The following is a 21,250-nucleotide window of genomic DNA, read 5'->3' as shown; positions in this document are numbered from 1 at the left end:
CCCAAAAGCATTTCCACTTTGGTCCATAGGGGGCGCCACAAATGCACAAAACGTAACCGTTCGATGCAAAAACATTATAATTTTTTGACCAATCCACTCCATTAAGTTACACATGATCTCTGATGACATGTGACAATGTAATTGGCTTGCACAATTAGTGGGAGGGCCCTACAAAAATTGTTAAAGCCTGTGACTTTATTTGGACAAATAAATAATTTGTATTTTATAATTCAATAAGTTTTATTATTTAATTGATATTTATTGTTAATTAAATGTTTTTTTGTTTTGTTTAGGAAACATTTGACATTTCCTGGGAGGAATCTACCTGCCTTTTGTGGTTTATTATAATAATAAGTATTTTAAATTATCATTATTATTATTATTATTATTACAATTATTATTATTATTATTATTATTATTATTGCTGTTGTTTCGTTATTTTACTTTTTAGTTATAAAAAACAAAATAACTACATAGAAATATTTCAGTAAAAAAAAAATTAAGACTAATGTAAGGATCATTTTCAGAGGTTAGAAAATATTTTTCATCTCATTAACTCCCTGGGAGGAATCTACCTGCCTTTTGTGGTTTATTATAATAATAATTATTTTAAATTATTCTTATTCTTATTCTTATTATTCTTATTATTATTATTATTATTATTATTATTGCTGTTGTTGTTTTGTTATTTTACTTTTTGGTTATAAAAAACTAAATAACTACATAGAAATATTTCAGTAAAATTCATTTTTTAAGATTAATGTAAGGATCATTTTCAGAGGTTAGAACATATTTTTCTTCTCATTAACTCCTTTTAGTCTTTATTTTTATTTTCATTAGCCTAACTTCTTTTTTTTTTAACTTATACTTTACTTTTAGTTTTATGCCGCTGTTCTATCATGATGTAGCCTCGGTCCCAGCCTCACTTATCTGCAGTGGTGGAAAAAGTACTCAAATGTTTTATTTAAGTAAAAGTATCAATACTGCAATGTAAAAAGTACTTTGTTACAAGTAAAAGTCCGGAATTCAAAATATACTTGAGTAAAAGTACAAAAGTATTGGTATCAAAATGTACTTAAAGTACCAAAAGTAAAAGTACCAAAATGTTTGAAAATAGCAGATCTACAAGCTCACAACGCGTCGCGATGTGAGCTTGTAGATCGGCTATTTTCAAATAGCCTAGTTATATAATAGGTCTAAAGTGGTTAATGTATGTTTTATAATGTAATAATTGATATCTGCAAAGTAACTAGTAACTAAAGTTTTCAAATAATTGTAGTGGAGTAAAAGTACAATATTTGCCTCTGAGATGTAGTGGAGTAAAAGTAAAAGTATAGACAATTGGAAATACTCCAGTAAAGTAAAAGTACCTCAAAATTGTACTTAAGTACAGTACTTGAGTAAATGTACTTAGTTACTTTACACCACTGCTTATCTGCGAAAAGAAGATCATGATCATGATGTCACGTCAGATGATGTAACGATACACGTTAGCGTTGCCATGTCCGCTTATTATAAGCGAATTGTGGCTACTTTTTCTCTCAAGTTGCTCGTAAATATTTGTGGTTGTGACTTTTTGGCATTTTTCTTAAAGTGCAGTTTCTTATCGCAAGGAGTTGTGAGCTTGTTGATCGGCTTTTTTCAAATAGCCTAGTTTTTAAATGGCGAAGGGCTCGCTTCTTTTGGGCTTGTTTTCATAGACCTGGTTGCTTGTTTCTGTCGCAAAACCTGGCAACCCTTAAAGCACATGCTGAGACAAGCCACCCCCCTGCTCCCTTACTTCTCAGAACTTGGTTTGCCGGTCGGAGATATAGGGTGCGTTCGGAAATACAGCACTGAGCGCACTGGCCAATACAAACTAATAGGCGAGTGCGCTCCGGTGTGCAATATCCGAACGCACCCATTGTAGCGAGAGAAAGTGCTAACCATTAAACTTCATTTGCCTTTATATCATATCTGATCTACACCTTTTCTTCGGAGGAGTTTCATTTCGTCGTCTTTTGTGTGAGGTGAGTAATAATATAATTGTTGTATTATAGTATAATCCGTCTTATTAGCCGCTAACTTTACAAGCTAACGTCGCATCGTCGTGGATGAACGCCAACCTGGTGTTTGCACTTTTCCCCGTTTTGTTCCGTACATCTACTTAAACGTTCACATTTCAAACAAAGTGTTTACCCGATGGCCATGGATGTTATAATTATGTACGGGCCCTCAGAAGTAGCCGTATCTTCCGTATTGTTCAATTAAAATACTTTTAATCCGATCGGTGGCCATTTTCTCATAGAGTTATATTGTATCAGAGTGCAATACACTTCCCAACCGATAGGGTCACACAGTTGAAAGCATGGCGGAAATGGTGAGAGACTGGCCACCGATCGGATTAAAATGTTTTTTATTGAACAATACGGAACATACTGGTACTTCTGTGGGCCCCTACATAATTGTAACATCCGTGGCCATGAGATAACCACTTTATATTTGAAATGTGAACGTTTATGTAGATGTATGGTTCGTATATGGACAAAGTGCAAACACCAGGTTGAAGTTAATTCCATGGCTAGTTCTGTAGGCTAAGCTAAGTTTGTTTTTGGTGTCGGTGAGACATCGTCTCACAATCGACCATATATCTGTATCAATTCATTATATATAACACAAAATGCAGCTTTTAATCGACTATGCATTTGTTTGTTATATATTCTGTTAAAATAAAACTTGTGATTAAGACCGACAACTAGCCACTAACAGGAATTCTCCTGTAGGACTTAAGTAAGTGTGTGTGAGTGTGTGTGTGTGTGTGTGTGTGTGAGAGAGAGCGAGAGAGAGAGAGAGAGAGAGAGAGCGTGCGTGTGTGTCAATACTGTTTTTGCAATATTTTTACAGATTGAAAAGTAGCAGATCTACAAGCTTACTTGTGTGCTTAGAATAAATTACCTCAATGGAAAAAGCACACTTACACTATTGAATATAGCAGATGTAGAAGCTCATTTGTAGATCTACATAAGATGTGGTGTGAGCAACTGTCTATGTAAATCAATAACAAATGTATCTTAAGTTTAAGTTTGTGTCTAAAATAAATATATTTGTTAATTCATGATAAATATGTTTTAATTCATTTGCAGGTGTGGTGGAGATCTTGTTTGTTGGTGACAAGAGCAGACAGACCTCTTCCAGTGTAACACTACTGCAAGCCAGGTTTGTTAAACCTGACACATTTGTAATCATCTAATGTTTCCATTATGAAAATGGTCTTGGGGTCAAAATGGCAGATCTACAAGCTCATAGCGTGCCACTCGGTACTGCGCTATGAGCTTGTAGATCTGGTATTTTTGAAAAATTGTGCAAATCTTTGAATATATATATTCTATAAATAGTTTGTAAAACACGTATGTTGCTATATCAGTGGTGCTCCAACTTTTCCATGTCAAGGACCCTCAAAATGATATGTATTTGGCCGCGGACTCCCATCTTAAAATGATTTTGAAAAAATGGCACATACAAGCTCATTGCGGGTCATATTATATTTTACAAGTGACCTTGTAGATCTGCTTTTTCAGCTTTTCTCACTATTTGATATGTTTGGCAAATATTTGTAGATGCCTTTGAATACTTGCTTGTAGATCTTCTATTTTTGAATAGCCAAAGAAATCTGTAATTGACACATAGATGCGTCCCCGGTCTTAAGGGGTTGAAAGCAGTTACTGTGTTAACCCAGAAGGAGCATACTAGCAGCCCTACTTAAGTAAGACTGTTTGCATACAGTCTGGTGGTATAGTTGCTGTGTTTTCACGTTGTGGATGCAATGTATTATTTAGTATATTCATTTCCATTTGAAAGTATGCTTTAATAAGCACCTGACAAACAAACATGCTCACTTGTGTGTGCCTAATTGTCTTTGGGTAAATCCAGGGCCAGTGTTTAAGGAGGCATCGCTGTCATATTAGATTTATTTGGCTATATATAGATATACAAGCTCATAGCGCAGCACCAAGTGAGCTTGTAGATCTGCTATTTTTGAAAAACCTTTAAAGTTTGCAAACATTTTTAACTCTGATCTGTGCTTCTGGGGGTCTCTGGAACAACTTATTTTTACATAAGGGTCCGCAGCAAAATACATATAATTTTAGGGGTCCTTTGCCAACATTTTTAACTATATGCCATTGGGAGTCCCTGGAACAACATATTTTGAGATTGGGGTCTGCGGCCAAATGCATATCATTTTGGGGGTCCTTGACATGGAAAAGTGGAGCACATTGTGTGCCACTCTACTATGATGAAGTAAGGCAGTGGTTCTCAAACTTGTTAATTTCAAGGACTTTTATGTAGATGTACAGGCCGTAAATGGATAAAGTGCAAACATCAGGTTGAAGTCATGTTTCAGAGCTAGGTCTGTTTGCTACATCATTGTTTTACATAACATCGTTTCACAATCGACCTATTTGTAACAATCCATTATATAACACAAAATGCAACCTTGCATTTGCTATATACATTGTTAAAATTGTGAATAAACAAACACAGACCACTAGCCACTAACAGGATAAAGTAGGGCTGAGATGAGGTGGGTGTGGGGGTCACACATGGTCACACCACTTAACCTTATTTAAAATAGCAGATCTACAAGCTCATTTTCTGAGCTTCTAGATCTGCTATTGTCCCTATATTGACATGCTCACGCCCTTTTGCTCAGACTGTCTGTCTATCTGTGTACGGCGTGAGTACTGTACAGTGTTGCATTGCTGATTTGGTATGTTGGCAGGTGGCATAGATGGACAAATATTGTACTTGTAATCCATTACAATTATTTGAAATCTTACTTTGTAGATTGTGCTTACTGTTTGAAAACAGGCTATATTAACCACTTCAGCCCTATTTAAACTGTAACTATTTGAAAATGGTAGATCTACAAGTTCACAATGCGACGTGTTGTGAGCTTGTAGATTTGCTATTGTCCAATTATCTCCCAAATTGCCAGACATCTGTAGCCATGTGATAACAAGGCATTATACATATTTGAAAATGGCAGATCTACAAGCTCACTGTAAACGTGTAGCCTTATATTAAATAGCCATATATTAAATAGCCAATCTACAAACTCACTTGTGAGCTTGTAGATCTACTATTGTCTATTGATATGCATGTACTTTAATAGCTTTGTGTCTAAAATATTGTATTTGTTTTTTTACAGCTCTGGCTGTGGACCCAGGTGACAGACACACCATCCCAGACCTACTGCAAGGTGTGTAACATCCTGATCCTATTTGAGATGTAACTATCTAATGTTGGCTTATTGACATTGTCTTGGGGTCAAATACTAGGTTATGGGGGTCTGTGGTCTATGCATAGGCTAAAAAATGGAAGCTCCTTGACATTACAATAGTTTGAGAACCACTGGTATCCAGGTGACAATTATGTGTTGCTTCAGGTTTCGATAGAGTCGTCAGCTGACTGAAAGGTGATAATACAGGATATGCGTGTGACATCATCATCAAACCCGGAAGTTATGCAGGAATGCCTACTGAGTGTCAAAAAAATACTTTCTGGCCTTGACAGCCCATGCATCCAAACAGAAAAGTCATATCTGATTGCACTTTCGGCGGGGGGAAACATTTAAAAAATATATTAAAAATAAATGAAAAAAGTAATGGAAAATTCATGGCCCCCTCACGCATTAGAGTGTCCTACTAATGTGTGAGGGGGCCTTTATTTTGCCATAACTTCTTTCATTTTTTTTAAATATATATTTTTTAATGTTTATTTTATGTGAAAGTGAAATATCCCTTTAAACAATGTTAAACTCACTTTGCATGTTGCTTTGCCACTCGCTTTGCCACTCGATGTGCCATTCACTTTAAGCATGCTCATATCCTCTATAGGGGGTGATTAGAGGTATTGAATAAATTGCCCATGTTGATGCCCATTAAAGGAGGAGTTCACCCAAAAAATGGGTTTCTTTGCTATTGTCCCGGTTATAGAAAGCTATATAAATGGTGCATTTATATAGCGCTTCTATCCGCAGCGCTTTACATTGATTGTGCCATTAACCCATTCACACACACATTCATACACCGATGGCGGAGGAAACCATGCAAGGCACCAACCTGCTCATCGGGAGCAATTAGGGGTTCAGCGTCTTGCTCAAGGACACTTCGACACTAACTCTAGGGGAGCGCCCCAGCCCGGGATCAAACTGGGAACCTTGTGGTTTTCCAGTTCACTCTACCCGGCCACTCTACCACTGAGCCACTGCCGCCCCATATGCTATATGCTGATAGCCATCATTGCTTTGTGTTTGTTTAGTAACAGGGAACACCCTGTCTCTGCAGGTCCCTTTTAAACAGAAAATAAAGGGTGGGTTGCCAATTTCATCCAATCATAATCAATAAATTGATTGGATAGGCTGGGTCCTGTATGAGTTCTCTCTCCTGATTGGATGAAATTGGTCTCTCAAATTCACAATTTCGTATTAAAGGCAGTTACTGTATTCACCCAGAAGGAGTATACTAGCAGTATCACCCCTACTTAAGTAAGACTGTTTGCATACTGGTACATTGGTGTAGTTAACTGGTATAGTTGCTGTGTTTTCACGTCGTGGATGCAATGTATTTTTTAGTATATTCATTTCCATTTGAAAGTATGCTTTAATAAGTACCTGACAAACAAACATGCTCACTTGTGTGTCTAATTGTCTTGCGGTCAATCCAGGGCCAGTGTTTAAGGAGCCATTGCCAATATCGATAGCTTGATTTACGTATATTGTGATAAGTGCTAGGCATGCCTGAATTTTTTATTAACCCTTTAAGACTGGGATCGCTGCCATTTTAGATTTCTTTGGCTATTCAAAAATAGCAGATATACAAGATCATAGCGCAGCACCAAGTGAGCTTGTAGATCTGCTATATTTGAAAAATCTTGAAAGTTTGCAAACATTTTTAACTCTGATCTGTGCTTCTGGGGGTCCCTGGAACAACACATTTTGACATAAGGGTCCGCTGCCAAATACATATCATATTGGGGTTCCTCTGCGAACATTTTTAACTCGGATATGTGCTTCTGGGAGTCCCTGGAACACCATATTTTGAGATGGGGTCTGCGGCCAAATGCATATCATTTTGCGGGTCCTTGACATGGAAAAGTGGAGCACCAAGACACGTTGGCAGCTAGTAGATCTGCTATTTTTTACTCTTATTGTATGCCACTCTTGTATGATGATGTAGGGCAGTGGTTCTCAAACTTTTATGTAGATGTACTGGCCGTAAATGGATAAAGTGCAAACACCAGGTTGAAGTCATGTTTCAGAGCTAGCTCTGTTAGCTACATCATTGTTTTTCATAACATTGTGTCACAATCCACCTCCGCCTATTTGTAACAATCCATTATATAACACAAAATGCAACCTTGCATATGTTATATATATTCTGTGAAAAATTGTGATTAATAATCCAGAGGCCCAACGAGCCATCGTTAGCCTACTAATGTTACACAGCTGATTGGCAACATGCGTTAAACGCATCCACCACATTACTCTGATCTCCAAACAAGTTGGAGAACACTTTTACTTTGGCTGGTCAATTTAAGATGACAACAGCAACAAAGGTTATTAGTAGACCTGTATGTATGATGATCAGTTAATATTCCAGACAGTGGTGTATCCAAGACGAAGAAGAATTTATAATTTTGTCTAAAATACAGTATTTTTGATTGATATTTTCAGCTGTGGCGTGGCTGTACACCGGACCTGATATCTTGGCCAACACAGCTGTGGACTGAGGGGACCATCCCAGACTGCACTACTGCAAGGTTTGTTTAACATAACATGACACCAAGCGTTTTAGATCTAACTATCTAATGTTAGCATATGGAAATTGTCTTGGGGTCAATCCATTCTGTTTTTAATGAATCATTGCCAATATATATACTCTATGTAGCTTAACTCTTTAACTGCCATATCAAGCAAAAAAAAAAACGGTGATTTTACTGTACCTTTGAAAAATCATGGAATAATCTCTGTGACTGCCGTCCTCACAGAGATCGGTGCATTACATGCATGGGGTTATCAAGATTCCCAGGAGGGGTCCCCAAATTATTTTGTTGGTCCCCAGATTATTAGCTTAATTGAAACACATTTTCTTTATTTTTTAAATGCCAACTGACCCAACTCCTATTATTTTTAGCTTATTTTGCACACTTTATTGTCTCCGCCAGGCCGGAAGGCATGGCTGAGACTGTTTTGCACCCTGTGTGTGTGTGTGTGTCATTCTGTCTGTGGACAGTCAATCTCTGGTATCGTTGGCTTGATGGCAGTAAAACTGTGCACACACGCTCTCTGGATGCCAGAGCAGAATTATGTCCCAAATCAGTCACATGGGCCTGTAATTGTACCACCAGGAGGCCGATTTTTGCAAAACACACTTTTGACCGTGCTTCTACACATGTTGTCCAAACATGGCGCTAATCGGTACACAGTATCTCTATTGTCATTAAACAAAACCGGTCTTTCAGATTTGTCATATTCCATCCTCATTGGCTTCCAAAGTTTGCAGGATTGCTCCGTTTTGAACAAAATGCCTCAAATCATGAACACGGCGTGCAATTTCTGTGACATTTTGCAAGCACATTCCCACTTGGCAGAGGAAGAAATGCCACTTGAAAAATGTCACGTCAGCCTCATGGTGGCGTTATAGAAGGTCGATTCATGTTTTTACCTATAACTGCACCGATCTGTGTAAAACTTTGTATGCACACTCCCTAGTGGCCAAGAAAGCCTTTGCCCTGCATTTTTCACATCTGCCTTTTATAGCGCCATCAGGTGGCTGACTTGTGTAAAACTTATTTTTGATATTACTCATTCAGATTTTATCCAAATTGCATGCAAATAGTCATGTGATCAAGATGGATCTGTTGGACCTTTCATATTCCATCCTGATTAGCTAAGATTGACATCTAAAGTGGGCAGCAGTGGCCTATTTTGAACAGAATACCGCAAATTATAGCACCGTCTGATTGCGGTGAAACTTTACACGCACATTCGCACTACTTTGAGATACAAGTGCCACCCTCTTAAAGGTAGGGTAAGTGATATTTTTGGGTTAAAACAAAAAGTATTTTGTTAAAAGGTTAAAGCACTATATTCTGATAATAATCATTGCTATAGAGTGTTTTTTCAGTAACAGGAGTCTCCCCGTCTCTCCAGCTCTTTAATAAACAGAAAATACATTTTCTGGTAGGTGTCAAAATCTCAGCCAATCAGGAGAAAGTACCCATTTTTAAGCTTAATTTTTATAGTGTTCCAGTTCAAATTTTTCCTGCTCATTCCTTAGTGTCATCACTTCCAATTTCACTTGTTTAATCTATATCTTGATTGAGTTCTCTATCCTGATTGGATAAAATTGGAAATGAAACTGAAACGAAAATGCATTTTCTGTTTTATAAAGAGCTGGAGAGACATGGAGACTCATTATATGGACAGGACACTCTATAGTAACGAGCACTATCAGAACATAGACCCATTTTGCAATTATTTGAATAATTGCAAATCACTTACCCTACCTTTAACATTGCCCTATTATAGTTCCATCAGGAGGCCGATTTTTGCAAAACAATTGTTTTTAGATTAGTCCCACAAATGTTGTCCAAACATCACGCAAATCGGTACACATTATCTTCATAGTCAATTGATCAAAACAAATCTGTCCAGTTCATATTCATCCTGATTGACACATTCCAAACATTGCTGGCCCACAATAACCTACCTGACCTGGTGGAGACCTGTGCTCCGAGAAGCACTTTCTCTAGTTGCATTCTGTTTCCACACATTTTCAAAAGGTCATGACTATATAGGATTCAATTTAGTCAAAGTCTTAATCAAAACATTCAAATGGAATAAAACAAAATGGTTACACCATTACTCTACAGATAAATGGTAACATTAGTGTTTGCAACAGTAAACTTATAAATTAATGCATTATTTCCCCACACTGCTATACCTAATATAAACTATGCAGATGATATGCGTACTTCAATTCTATGGTGTACTCATCATATACATCATCTTTGGTATACATATATGCTTATGTAATACTTTCTCTCTTTAGTTATACTTTTCCAAATGTTTTGGTTAATATTGTATAAAATGTTGAATAGTTAAAGTTTAACAAGGGATAGTTAGCTTTGTTTGATATAGCCATAATAGCATGAATGGTAGATGGATATAAAATAAAATAAGCACCATACATACAAATGCAGCTGTTAGATTGCTAACACATCAATAATGCACATTATGGAAAGATGAGAGAACTCAACGCAGTCAGAGAAATTACTTCATATGTACCGATACTTGATCATAGACAAAGATTGTAATCAAAAATGTGCCCTTTAAACAGCCATAACTCCAGTTCCGAACATGCTTAACGCGCCAAACTTGGTATGTGCAATAGTAGCTATAACACTTCAAATGGCTATGCTTCAGTGACCCATGTCATAGCAGTGCAACATAGGACTAGGTTTGAAGGCTGCGCAACGGCCTGAAAATCTACCGTCATAAATCTAATTATATCTAAAACTATAGCGCTAGTCTGAAATTGTTCTTTTTTTTTTCTAGTGTTCATCAGATCGGAACAGCTCTTCTGGTGACTGTTTAACGGTAAGTAAGTTAATTCTAGAAGCCTAGAGTGATTTGTGACTAATGCTACACTAGTATTGAAGGTGTTTTTTGGTAAAGAGTGTAAATTCTAATAAAAGTTCAGATCTAAAACTTGGTGACATCATGCCTCGTCGTGGGAAGAGATCTTTCGCTAAAAAGAAATGCTGGGATGCTAAATTGGCCCATACAGATTCACCAAACGGTTGCACAGAGGTCGATGAAGGGACACAAAATATATTTAGTCCAGCCCTGGAGTCTGTGGTAGAAATAGGTCAGCAACATGCACAGTCTGATGTTGAAGAACAAGACAACATTGGCGAGGCCATGGACCTTTCCAACAATGACCCTGTACAACAAGCATGCACCGTGCCACCCTCTGTGAAATCTGTGCAGGCATCCAAAAGCCAAAATCATCATAAGTTTTCCCAAATGTCAAAGAATCGGCAGTGTACATGCATGGGTCTGACATTTTTGGCACACCAACATGAAGGTCTTGACTTGAAGATGGATGATCTTGACAAGATACTGGACAAGGGAGACAGTCTGTATAAAAGAACAATAGAACAACTAAAAAGACAAAAGCTGTTTAAGTCATGCCAGCTGACAATGGAGGAAGTACCTCTCAAGGTGGAAACGGAATACAATACATACTCCGTGAAAAAATCTGACGTGGACATGGGATATATGAGAGCTGAGGGAGAGCCCTACCGACGGCATTGGTGGCTGAAGCTTCAGGAAAGACTTAAGTGTCTGTCTGAGAATGTCAAATATGCACTCCTAACAGTGTCACCACACACCATTGCTGTTTTTAGAGACAGGTCTGGAAGATATGGACTGTTTGACTCTCATCAGAGAAGTGCTGATGGCCTACCGTTGCCTGGAGGAAAAGCTGTAATGATGACCTTCACTCAGTTGGATGATCTATTCGCTAAGATTGACCAGCTAATTGACTTCTCACACTCAAACACTATTGACAAAATGCAGTTTGACTTCATGCCAGTGACATTTGAACAGACAAATGCTCGGTCACCCCATCTGTCAACAACACAAGTTCATCCTGACAACCTGATTAACAAAGAGCCTGTCGATCTAACTAGCCAGGATGAAACAAACACTGAACCTCCAATCACCAAGCATTCTCTGCAGGCAGGCCATTCACCATCAACACAAGTGATGTCAGACACTTCAAATGAAGGAGCCAACAAAATGAGTCAACAACGGAAACGGAAAATAATGAGGAGACAAAAGGACCAACTGCAATCTGATACCAAGGAAAAACCTAGGACTCCGAGGAAGGAATACATGAACAAATACATTGCCATGAGATGTATAACGGATGCAAAATTCAGGACACGGCAAAAACAATTTAAGAACTCATACTTCACAAGAACATACAATGAAGATGAGGAGTTCAGAGGGCAGCATCAAGTCAAAATGAAGGTATATGGCAAAAAGAGGTTCAAAGGAGATGAGGAGTTCAGAGGGCAGCATCAAGTCAAAATGAAGGCTTATGGAAACAAGAGGTTCAAAGGAGATGAGGAGTTCAGAGGGCAGCATCAAGTCAAAATGAAGGCTTATGGAAACAAGAGGTTCAGAGGAGATGAGAAGTTCAGGGAAAAGGTTAGGGAACACATGAAGTCCTACATGGCCCGCAGATGCAAAACGGACACATTCTTCAACATGCGCCGTGACATCCGACGTTCAATGAGAATAAGAAATTATTACAAGGACTTATGTGATGACCTGCGCAAACGGAGCATTGCTGTAAAAGCAAGGAAAGATTTAGCTACTGCGAGGATAGATTTAGCTCCCGCACCCACACAGAATGAGCTACTGCAAGGCGCTATAGCGAGTTTCCAGAACGTCATAAAACATGGACCAACTTTTGTTTGCACAACGTGCCATCGGACTCTTTTCTCTGATCAAGTGTATGTTTGTCATCGGTCAAATTACACGATCAAACCCCGCGTGGTTGCTGCCTGCTTAACAGGCAAATACCTTCATTCGTGTGATGATCAATGTGGAGGGCCGGAAGATTGCACTGTACCCGAAGAAAGGCGAAAAGAGTGGATTTGTCAATGCTGTCACAAAAGTGTAGTAGCAGGAAGAATGCCACGCTTGGCTGTCGCAAACAACCTGGAACTTGCACCCATTCCTCCAGAGCTCCGCCAACTCAATGTGCTGGAAAGACAAATATCGGCAATAGACATACCATTTGCCAAGATTCTCACACTTCCTAAAGGCAAACAGAGTGCTATATATGGTGCTGTGGTGTGCGTGCCAGCAGACGTGGAAACCACAGTAAACACCCTACCCAGAAGGCTCGACTCATCCCGTTTGTACAGGGTGAAACTGAAGAGACGTCTGCGGTACAAAGGTTATCATTTGTTTCACACTGTCAATATGACCAATGTCTTACTGGGCTTGAGGAAACTCATCGAGACACACCCCGACTACAAAAACATCACAATCCGAGATGATGAGAGCATCAACGATGAAAATGTGGAGGGCCATCTTGAAGACCTACCCACTGTTGAACTTGAAGACCTACCCACTGTTGAACAGACGGGCACAGACGAAGTCATGGACAGTTGTGACGACGCCGAAATGATGGAAGTAGCCGATGCGACTGAAACCCTCGACCCATCACAGAGAGTGGATCAACATCCACCCACTGCCCAAGATGAGCAAGATGCGCTGAGACCTGGACATGGCCTGGACAGTTGCTTGGAACCGGATGACATTGGACAAGAGACAATGACATACGGAGATGGCATATTCTGCATCGCCCCAGCTGAAGGAAACAGGCCTGTCAGCTATAGCACAGCCCCTAACCTCGAAGCAAGGGCCTTCCCTACATTGTTTCCAACTGGAGAGAACACGTTGGATCGGAAGAGAAAGCTCAAACTGACACCAAGCAGGTACTTCAACGCAAGGCTTTTCAATGTTGATGATCGTTTTGCAAGAGACCAAAGCTATCTCTTTTTTGCCCAGTTTGTTACAGAGACCCACTTGGCAAAAAACACCATCTCAATTCAATTGAGGAAGGGCAAACCCTTTACCAAGGATGGTCGCAGGATCTCCAACAAGATGTTGCAGGACAAGCATGAAGTTGAGAGACTGGTCAGAAACCGGGATGCAACAAGGTTCATGCAACCCCTTAGGGGGACGCCAGCCTACTGGCAGAAGACCATGTATGATTTGTTTGCCATGGTCCGTCAGTTAGGCCCACCTACCTTCTTTTTGACCTTAAGTGCTGCAGAATTCAGATGGCCAGAGGTCATAACGGCAATAAAAGCACAGCAAGGCCAAATAGTGGATTTTGACAAGCTGGACTGGAATGAGAAATGTGACATCCTCAGAAGCAATGCAGTGACTACCATGCGAATGTTTGACAAGCGAGTTCATTCTGCGTATTCAAAACTGCTGCGGTCTGATGCTCGCCCAATCGGACACGTCATAGACTGGTTCCATAGAATCGAGTATCAAAACCGGGGTTCGCCGCATGTTCACGCCTTAATGTGGGTAGCCGACGCCCCCAAACTTGGAGAAGACTCGGACGAGAAGATATGCGAATTTGCGGACCGCTACATTTCGTGCCAGCTGCCTGATCCAAACGAAAATCCTGTGCTTCACCGAATTGTCCAAGAAGTTCAGATGCACAGCAAAAACCACACAAAGTCCTGTAAGAAAGGTAACAAGACATGCAGGTTTGGATTCCCCAAGGCACCAGTGGACACAACCTGGTTAACTAACCCAACGCCAGTTGATCCAATGGAGGAAGTCATGGATGAAAACGAAAGGGGCGCAACAGGAGGAAATGAAGGAGCAAACGAAAGTGCAAAGAGGAGTACCGAAGGCATAGGCAAACAACAGAGGGCAAGAGCACAAGCTGCTTTGGCCAAACTCAAACCTCTGTATGATCTACTTCTGGACTTGCCATCAGAACTGACCGATCTCTCAGAGTTGCTGGCAAAGTGCAATTTGACTCACGAAGAGTACGACAGCTATCTTGAAGACTTGAGGAATGTCCAGGTCCTCTTGATGAAGCGTGGAGTCAAGGACTGCTATGTGAACAACTACAACCCAGTTTTGCTGGAGGCCTGGAATGCCAACATGGATATCCAGTTTGTCCTGGACCACTTTGTTTGCATCTCATACATGCTGTCCTACATATCCAAGGCCGAACATGAGATGGGTGAGCTTCTGAAACAAGTAGTCGAAGGCATAGACCCCACAAAAGTGACCGAAAGGGGTGCAATGAACGAACTTGTTCACGCATATGTGAAAAACAGACAGGTTAGCTCTCAGGAGGCAGTGGCCCGAACTTGCAGCTTGCAATTGAAGGAATGCTCCCGCGAAGTTGTCTTCCTCCCGACGGATGACAATGCAATGAAAATGAGCCTCCCGCTCAGCTTGCTGCAGAAAAGACCAGCCGATTCGAACCAAGTGTGGATGTCAGGGCTTCTTGACAAATACAACGCCAGACCCAAAACACTGGTGTTTGACAACATGTGTCTAGCAGAATTTGCATCCGAGTACAGGATTGTGTACGGTAGCGAAGCAAAAAAGCCAGATTGCCTGAAGCTGTCTGACAACATGGGAACCATTAAGAAGCGCTCGACGGATGGCCGACCCGCGGTTATCAGATACGCGAAGTTCTCGGAACAGAAGGACCCCGAGAAATACTTCGGCAACTTGCTGAAGGCTTACCTTCCGCATCGCTATCAGACCACACTGAAAACCGCAATCTTCCCCACCTACAAGGAGTTCTACGACTCTGCGTCTGTGAAAATACCTGGACAAAAATGGACATGCCGCGCAAATGCCATTGTTGATGAGAACAAAATGAGGTATGAAAAACACAGCAAATCGATGGAAGAAGCATTAGAGGAATTCATGAAGCATGGCCCTGCGGAAGATGCGTGGGCCAACATTGCCCCAGAAAATGAGCTCGAGCGGATGGAATGTCTTGCCGAACAAGATCAAGATCCACAGGCAGACGACGAACAAGACGACGTCCCAGAGTTCAGTTGTCAAGAGGTGGGTACAATTGTTGGTCACAGGGTATCGGCTCCGCAAATGAGCCTCGATTATCTGCGTTCAATGTGTCGAAACCTCAACCGGACTCAAGCCTCCATCTTTCACTCTGTACGTGAATGGTGCTTCAAGAGCGTACTCGACCAGAAACCCGAACCCTTCTTCTTCTTTGTCACTGGGGGTGCTGGAACTGGCAAATCACACCTGATCAAGTGCATCTACGGTGAGGCAACACGGATTCTCCGTCGACTCCCCAGACTGTTTGAGGAGACGGATGCATCCATGCCCACAGTGCTGCTGTCTGCGTTTACAGGAACTGCGGCATACAACATCGCGGGAAACACACTGCATTCCCTGTTGAAGTTGCCAAGAAAATTGAAACCACCCTACATAGGACTGGGAAACAAATTGGATGACGTGAGGGCAAAGCTGGGAAATGCGGAGATCATCGTCATAGATGAGGTGTCGATGATTTCAAAGGCTATGTTTATCTACATCCACTGGAGACTGCAAGAGATTAAAGGCAGTAAGAGGCCATTCGGCGGCATGTCGGTACTTGTAGTAGGCGACTTTTACCAGCTCCCTCCAACGTCAAGTGGGAAACCGCTCTGTGTGCTCGAGGAAGGCAAACCGGACCTTCTGCTCGAACACTTTCAGATGATCACGTTGACCGAGATCATGCGACAGAAAGATGATCTGCCCTACGCAGAGCTTCTGAATAGGTTGAGAGTCAAAGCGAAGAAGGATCCGCTGAGTGACGGAGACAAAGCACTCCTTGCTCAGAGAGTGACTGTGCGTGACCGTTGTCCTAAGGATGTTGTGCACATCTTCGCAACCAACAAAGAGGTGTCCGAACACAACGCCAAATCTTTGTCTGCGCTCCACAGCCACATCGTCAACATACCCGCGGAAGACTACAAGCAAGTCCATAACCACAAGACTCGCCTTGCCAGTCCCTGTACAGGAGAGCAGAACGATCTTCTTGACAACTTGCAGGTTGCAGAAGGCGCCCCAATCGTGATCATCAGGAACATAGATGTGGAGGATGGCCTTGTGAACGGGACATTTGGCAAGATGGCTAGTGTAGAGATGCACGTAAACGAGGACGGGAGTAGAGTAGCCAAGCTTTGGCTTGTAGTAGACAAGCCTGAAGCAGGACAGAAATACCGGAAAACTACACCTGGCAGTACACAAGTGTACGTCGAGAGATATGAGGAACACCTGAGCAATAACACGCTTCGTAGGCAATTTCCCATCAAGTTGGCATATGCTTGCACAGCTCACAAAGTCCAAGGCATGACTACACAATCTGCTGTGGTTTCCTTGAAACGGATCTTCCAACCAGGCATGGCCTACGTTGCCCTCAGTAGGACAACGTCATTGCAAGGATTGCACATCATTGACTTCGATGCGAAGAAAATCTATGCTGATCCTGCAATCACAGCTGCCCTGGAATCCATGAAGACCGCCTCACTGGACAGTGTTATGCCACTGTTGAAGTATCGAGAGACGACAGGCCAGGCGCAAACACTCGCGATTGTCCATCACAACACGCAAAGTTTACCGGCACACATTCAGGACATCAAAAAACATCACGAACTGACCCATGCAGATGTCCTGTGCTTGACCGAGACGCATCTCACCGGCTCCTTTGTGGCTGACAGTCTCCAATTGGATGGATACACCATGTTCAGCCGCAACAAGCACATCTCGTACACCAGCCGTCCTGAACGTGCAGAACAGAATGGCGGTGGCGTCGCTGTGTATGTGAAGGACCATTTCCAGGCATGTGAAAAGCGTTACCTACACAATGTGACAAACCTCGAGTTTGTGGTCGTCAAGATAGAGTCCCCTGTCAAGCTTCTGATCGCTGCAGTGTACAGACCACCACGTTACGATGACCCGTTCATGGAAAATCTGAAGGCGCTTCTGGACTCCTTAGAAGTGATGGACCACCATCCCATCGTAGTCTGTGGTGATTTCAACGAAAATCTACTGGCCAGTGTAGGTACTCCGATAGCGATGCTGCTCGAGTCCAGAGGATACACACAACTGATCAAGGAGAAGACTACTGACAAAAACACGCTGTTGGATCACATTTACATCTCAAGACCAGAGCAATGTCTACAGTCTGGAGTACTACGTACGTACTACAGCTACCATGATCCTGTGTATTGCGTATTATCCTCCGATCAGGACTAGTGCATAGCCTGCAAGACAAGCTTGCAAACACTGGAACCATGTAGACCTTAGTTTCAAGGACATCGTGCTCTTTCCCACCAAACGCATTCTGACCTGCTCTTATAAATCACATCTGCCGCACTCAATAACAAAAGGATTGCGAACAATGGAACCTCTTGATCACCAACCCTGTCATTGGATATATCACTGGAACATGTGAATGAGCTGCCCAAATAGTGGTCACCAGAGATGATCGTTTGACGGTATGAACTATTCATAGCCAACGCTACATCATTCTCTGGTGCCACTCCAGCGCAAAGTCTCATCTGCCACACTAAATAACAAACGGATTGCGAACAATGGAACCTCTTGATCACCAACCCTGTCATTGGATATATCACTGGAACATGTGAATCAGCTGCCCAAGTAGTGACCGGGCCTCATCGTAGCCGCACCTATACTTTGGAATCTCCCATTACGCAGCAGCCAAATCTCACCTTTTTTCTCTTGTCGCTAGTATTATTCATATTGTAGCATTGTTTTGTCTTTTTTCATAATTACTGATTGTGAAGCATTTGTTTGAAAAGAACACTAACACTTGTTTCCCTGTTTTTCAGAAGCCGTCCAGCACTGATATTGTTTTTGCCTTTAACCATTTTCTACATTTCAGGAATGTTCTTTGTGAATAATTGTCATATTTCTAATTGTCATTTATGTTGTGGGTCGTGAACCGGTAGTACCCAATTTCTATAAACACAATATTGGCCATCCCTGAATTTAATAACAAACTCACACATAAAATAATCAATTCTAAAAAATGCATAACAAACTATTTTGGATTGTATACTGCCTTTTCATGACCCACTACCTTATATTTACATGTGCATGTTGTAAATGTTTTAACTCACCATTTGTTTTTAGGGCTGTAAGACTGTAACACTTATTAGGACTAAATTATTTTTTAATAAATGTTGTCAAAAAATTTAATTTTATTCAAACAGCCAATATACAAGCATTAAAATAGGACTTAATTTCTTAATTAAACTAATAAATGTAATCCCAAAATAATTATGGAAAATGTTACACATTGATTCATTGATAAATACAAAATTAGATATCTACAAAATACACTTTGAGATAATTCACTTAATCAATATAGTTGCAGCCCTAAAAGTTTTACTTATTTTTCAGAATGTTACATTTATTAGTTTGTTTAATATATTTACCAGGAGCTTGCTTGATCGCCTTTTTTAACAAAGGGGTCGGTGCAAGAATTTTTTCCCCGTGCACTCCTAAATTGGCTGAAATAGGAGGCGGGTTTTTTGCTTCACCCTGGAAAATATTGAAATTACTTAAAGGTTAGAATATAATTTTGGACAATAACAGTAATAGTAGTAATAATAATAACCATTAGAGCATCAATAATATATCTGTCAATAATAAACTGTTTACAGGCATTGTAATAGTTATCATAAAATATAATTGTTTAATTGTCACTAATAACTCATATTAACCTATATATAGAATCATAAAATATGACCATAATTACATATATAATCATAATAACTATAGTAAAAATAATTGATAGGACATTATACCAAATATATTAATGGTGTTGCTTACAGTAAAGGTACCAATAATACAATTGTGTTAATAAATACTTTAAACTATATCTGCTCTGCTTTGTCTCTACTTATTTTTCTTTTTGCCATGTGTTTGAAAAGTGAATCTATATGTTTGGTAATGTATTTAGTCACATGTATTTTAACATTTACAATGAATACAGATGTGTTTTTTTAAATTTGTATTACTATTCTCAATCAGAAGGGTTCTTCACTACTAAAGCTGAACAAAAAGTGAAACTTTGGAATGTAACATCTCATTAATGCCTAAACCCATACACATATGAACATAATATACACAAGTTGTTCGTTTAAACAATATTTCTATTCGCATCTCCTCCCACAGTTTATTTTTCCCAATTTAGTGCCATATGTCAAAATGACCGGCCTCACCGGGAATCGTGTGCTTGTATTTTGCTAAGAGATTGGTTGCATAGTTTTATTGATATTGATTTATTAGTGCATTAAATGTCCCCATCCACTTTAATGGAAAAGTGCAAAAACTCAAATTCAAGTATTTTTTTCTCAGAAACCGTAAGAGCTAGAGTTACCAGATTTGGAGGGGAGGTTTATAATTTAGTCCGAAATTATTTAAATAAATAATCACACCATTCGGCCTCATGGTGGCGCTATAACAGCCCACTTTACGTTTTTGGCCTATAACTTTTGAACCGTAGGTCCTAGAATAAAAATCTTTTTCCCCCTAGATTCCTTGGGTCATGACGCAACTCCCCATATAGGCCACGCCCATTTGCGTCTGGATAGATTTTCCGCCATTTTGAATTTTCTTCAAAACACACTTTTTGCACCTTTTCCTACAGATTTCGTCCAAATCTCACAAAAATCGGTACACATGATCTCTGGACCCATGCGATAATCTGGAGTGAAACAGAATTTTGATAGTCCATACCGTTCGTCCGTAAATGGCTTCCAAAGTTAGCGGGAGGGGCCCGTTTTACAAAAAAGCCCACAAATCACGAACAAAACGTCCAGTCAATCCCAAATTTGAATCACATGTCAAGTGTGGTTTACTCAACAAATCCCCAAAAGCATTTCCACTTTGACCCATAGGGGGCGCCACAACTCTGCAAAACGTAACCGTTTGATGCAAAAACATGATTTTTGGGGGGATCACTCCTCTCAAATTGAAAAGCAGGTGATCTCAGGAGTGACATGACGATGTCATTGGCCCGCTACATTTGTGGGAGGGGCTTATTTATTTTAGTGGGAGGGGCCTATTTCTTCAAATCAAAACGCCATGTATCACGAACACAGGATCCAATCAGCACCAAATTCGAATGGTACGTCACGCGACCTCCGACGGTATTCCTCCAAGCATATTCCTCAAGTCCGGGCGGCGGCAACCTGCGACCGGCGACGGCGCAACCACACTTGCAATTTCCCATAATTGCGACGCGTCTAGTATTAACATTGTTCTTGAACAATGTTAATAAACAATATTTCAAACTGCATCTCCTCCCACAGTTTTTATTCCCCAATTTCGTGCCATATGTCAAAATGACCGTCTTGACCGGGAATCGTGCGCTTGTATTTTGCTAAGAGATTGGTTAAATAGTTTAATTGATATTGATTTATTAGTGCATTAAATTTCCCCATCCGCTTTAATGGAAAAGTGCAAAAACTCAAATTCAAGTATTTTTTTCTCAGAAACCGTAAGAGCTAGAGTTACCAGATTTGGAGGGGAGGTTCATAATTTAGTCCGAAATTATTGAAAAAATAATTCTACTAATCGGCCACATGGTGG

At 40.5% G+C, this 21,250-nt stretch overlaps 1 protein-coding gene and 1 long non-coding RNA gene across 2 annotated transcripts in view; one reads left to right on the top strand and one right to left on the bottom strand.

Moving 5' to 3' along the window:
• arfgef3 (ARFGEF family member 3) overlaps positions 1-21,250 on the bottom strand; it is a 136,989-nt gene that overhangs the window by 95,775 nt on the left and 19,964 nt on the right. The window lies entirely within an intron of this gene.
• On the top strand, positions 1,861-19,525 carry LOC308100408. The gene is made up of 6 exons (XR_013934438.1): positions 1,861-2,009; positions 3,123-3,195; positions 5,189-5,239; positions 7,715-7,800; positions 10,601-10,642; positions 18,481-19,525. It is a non-coding gene; the product is annotated as an uncharacterized lncRNA (long non-coding RNA).

Source organism: Gymnoscopelus braueri (genome assembly GCF_963280865.1).
Source record: "Gymnoscopelus braueri genome assembly, chromosome: 14".
Classification (NCBI taxonomy): domain Eukaryota; kingdom Metazoa; phylum Chordata; class Actinopteri; order Myctophiformes; family Myctophidae; genus Gymnoscopelus; species Gymnoscopelus braueri.
The sequence above is the reverse complement of the archived record's forward strand: the minus strand, read 5'-3'. Positions and strand labels throughout refer to the sequence as shown.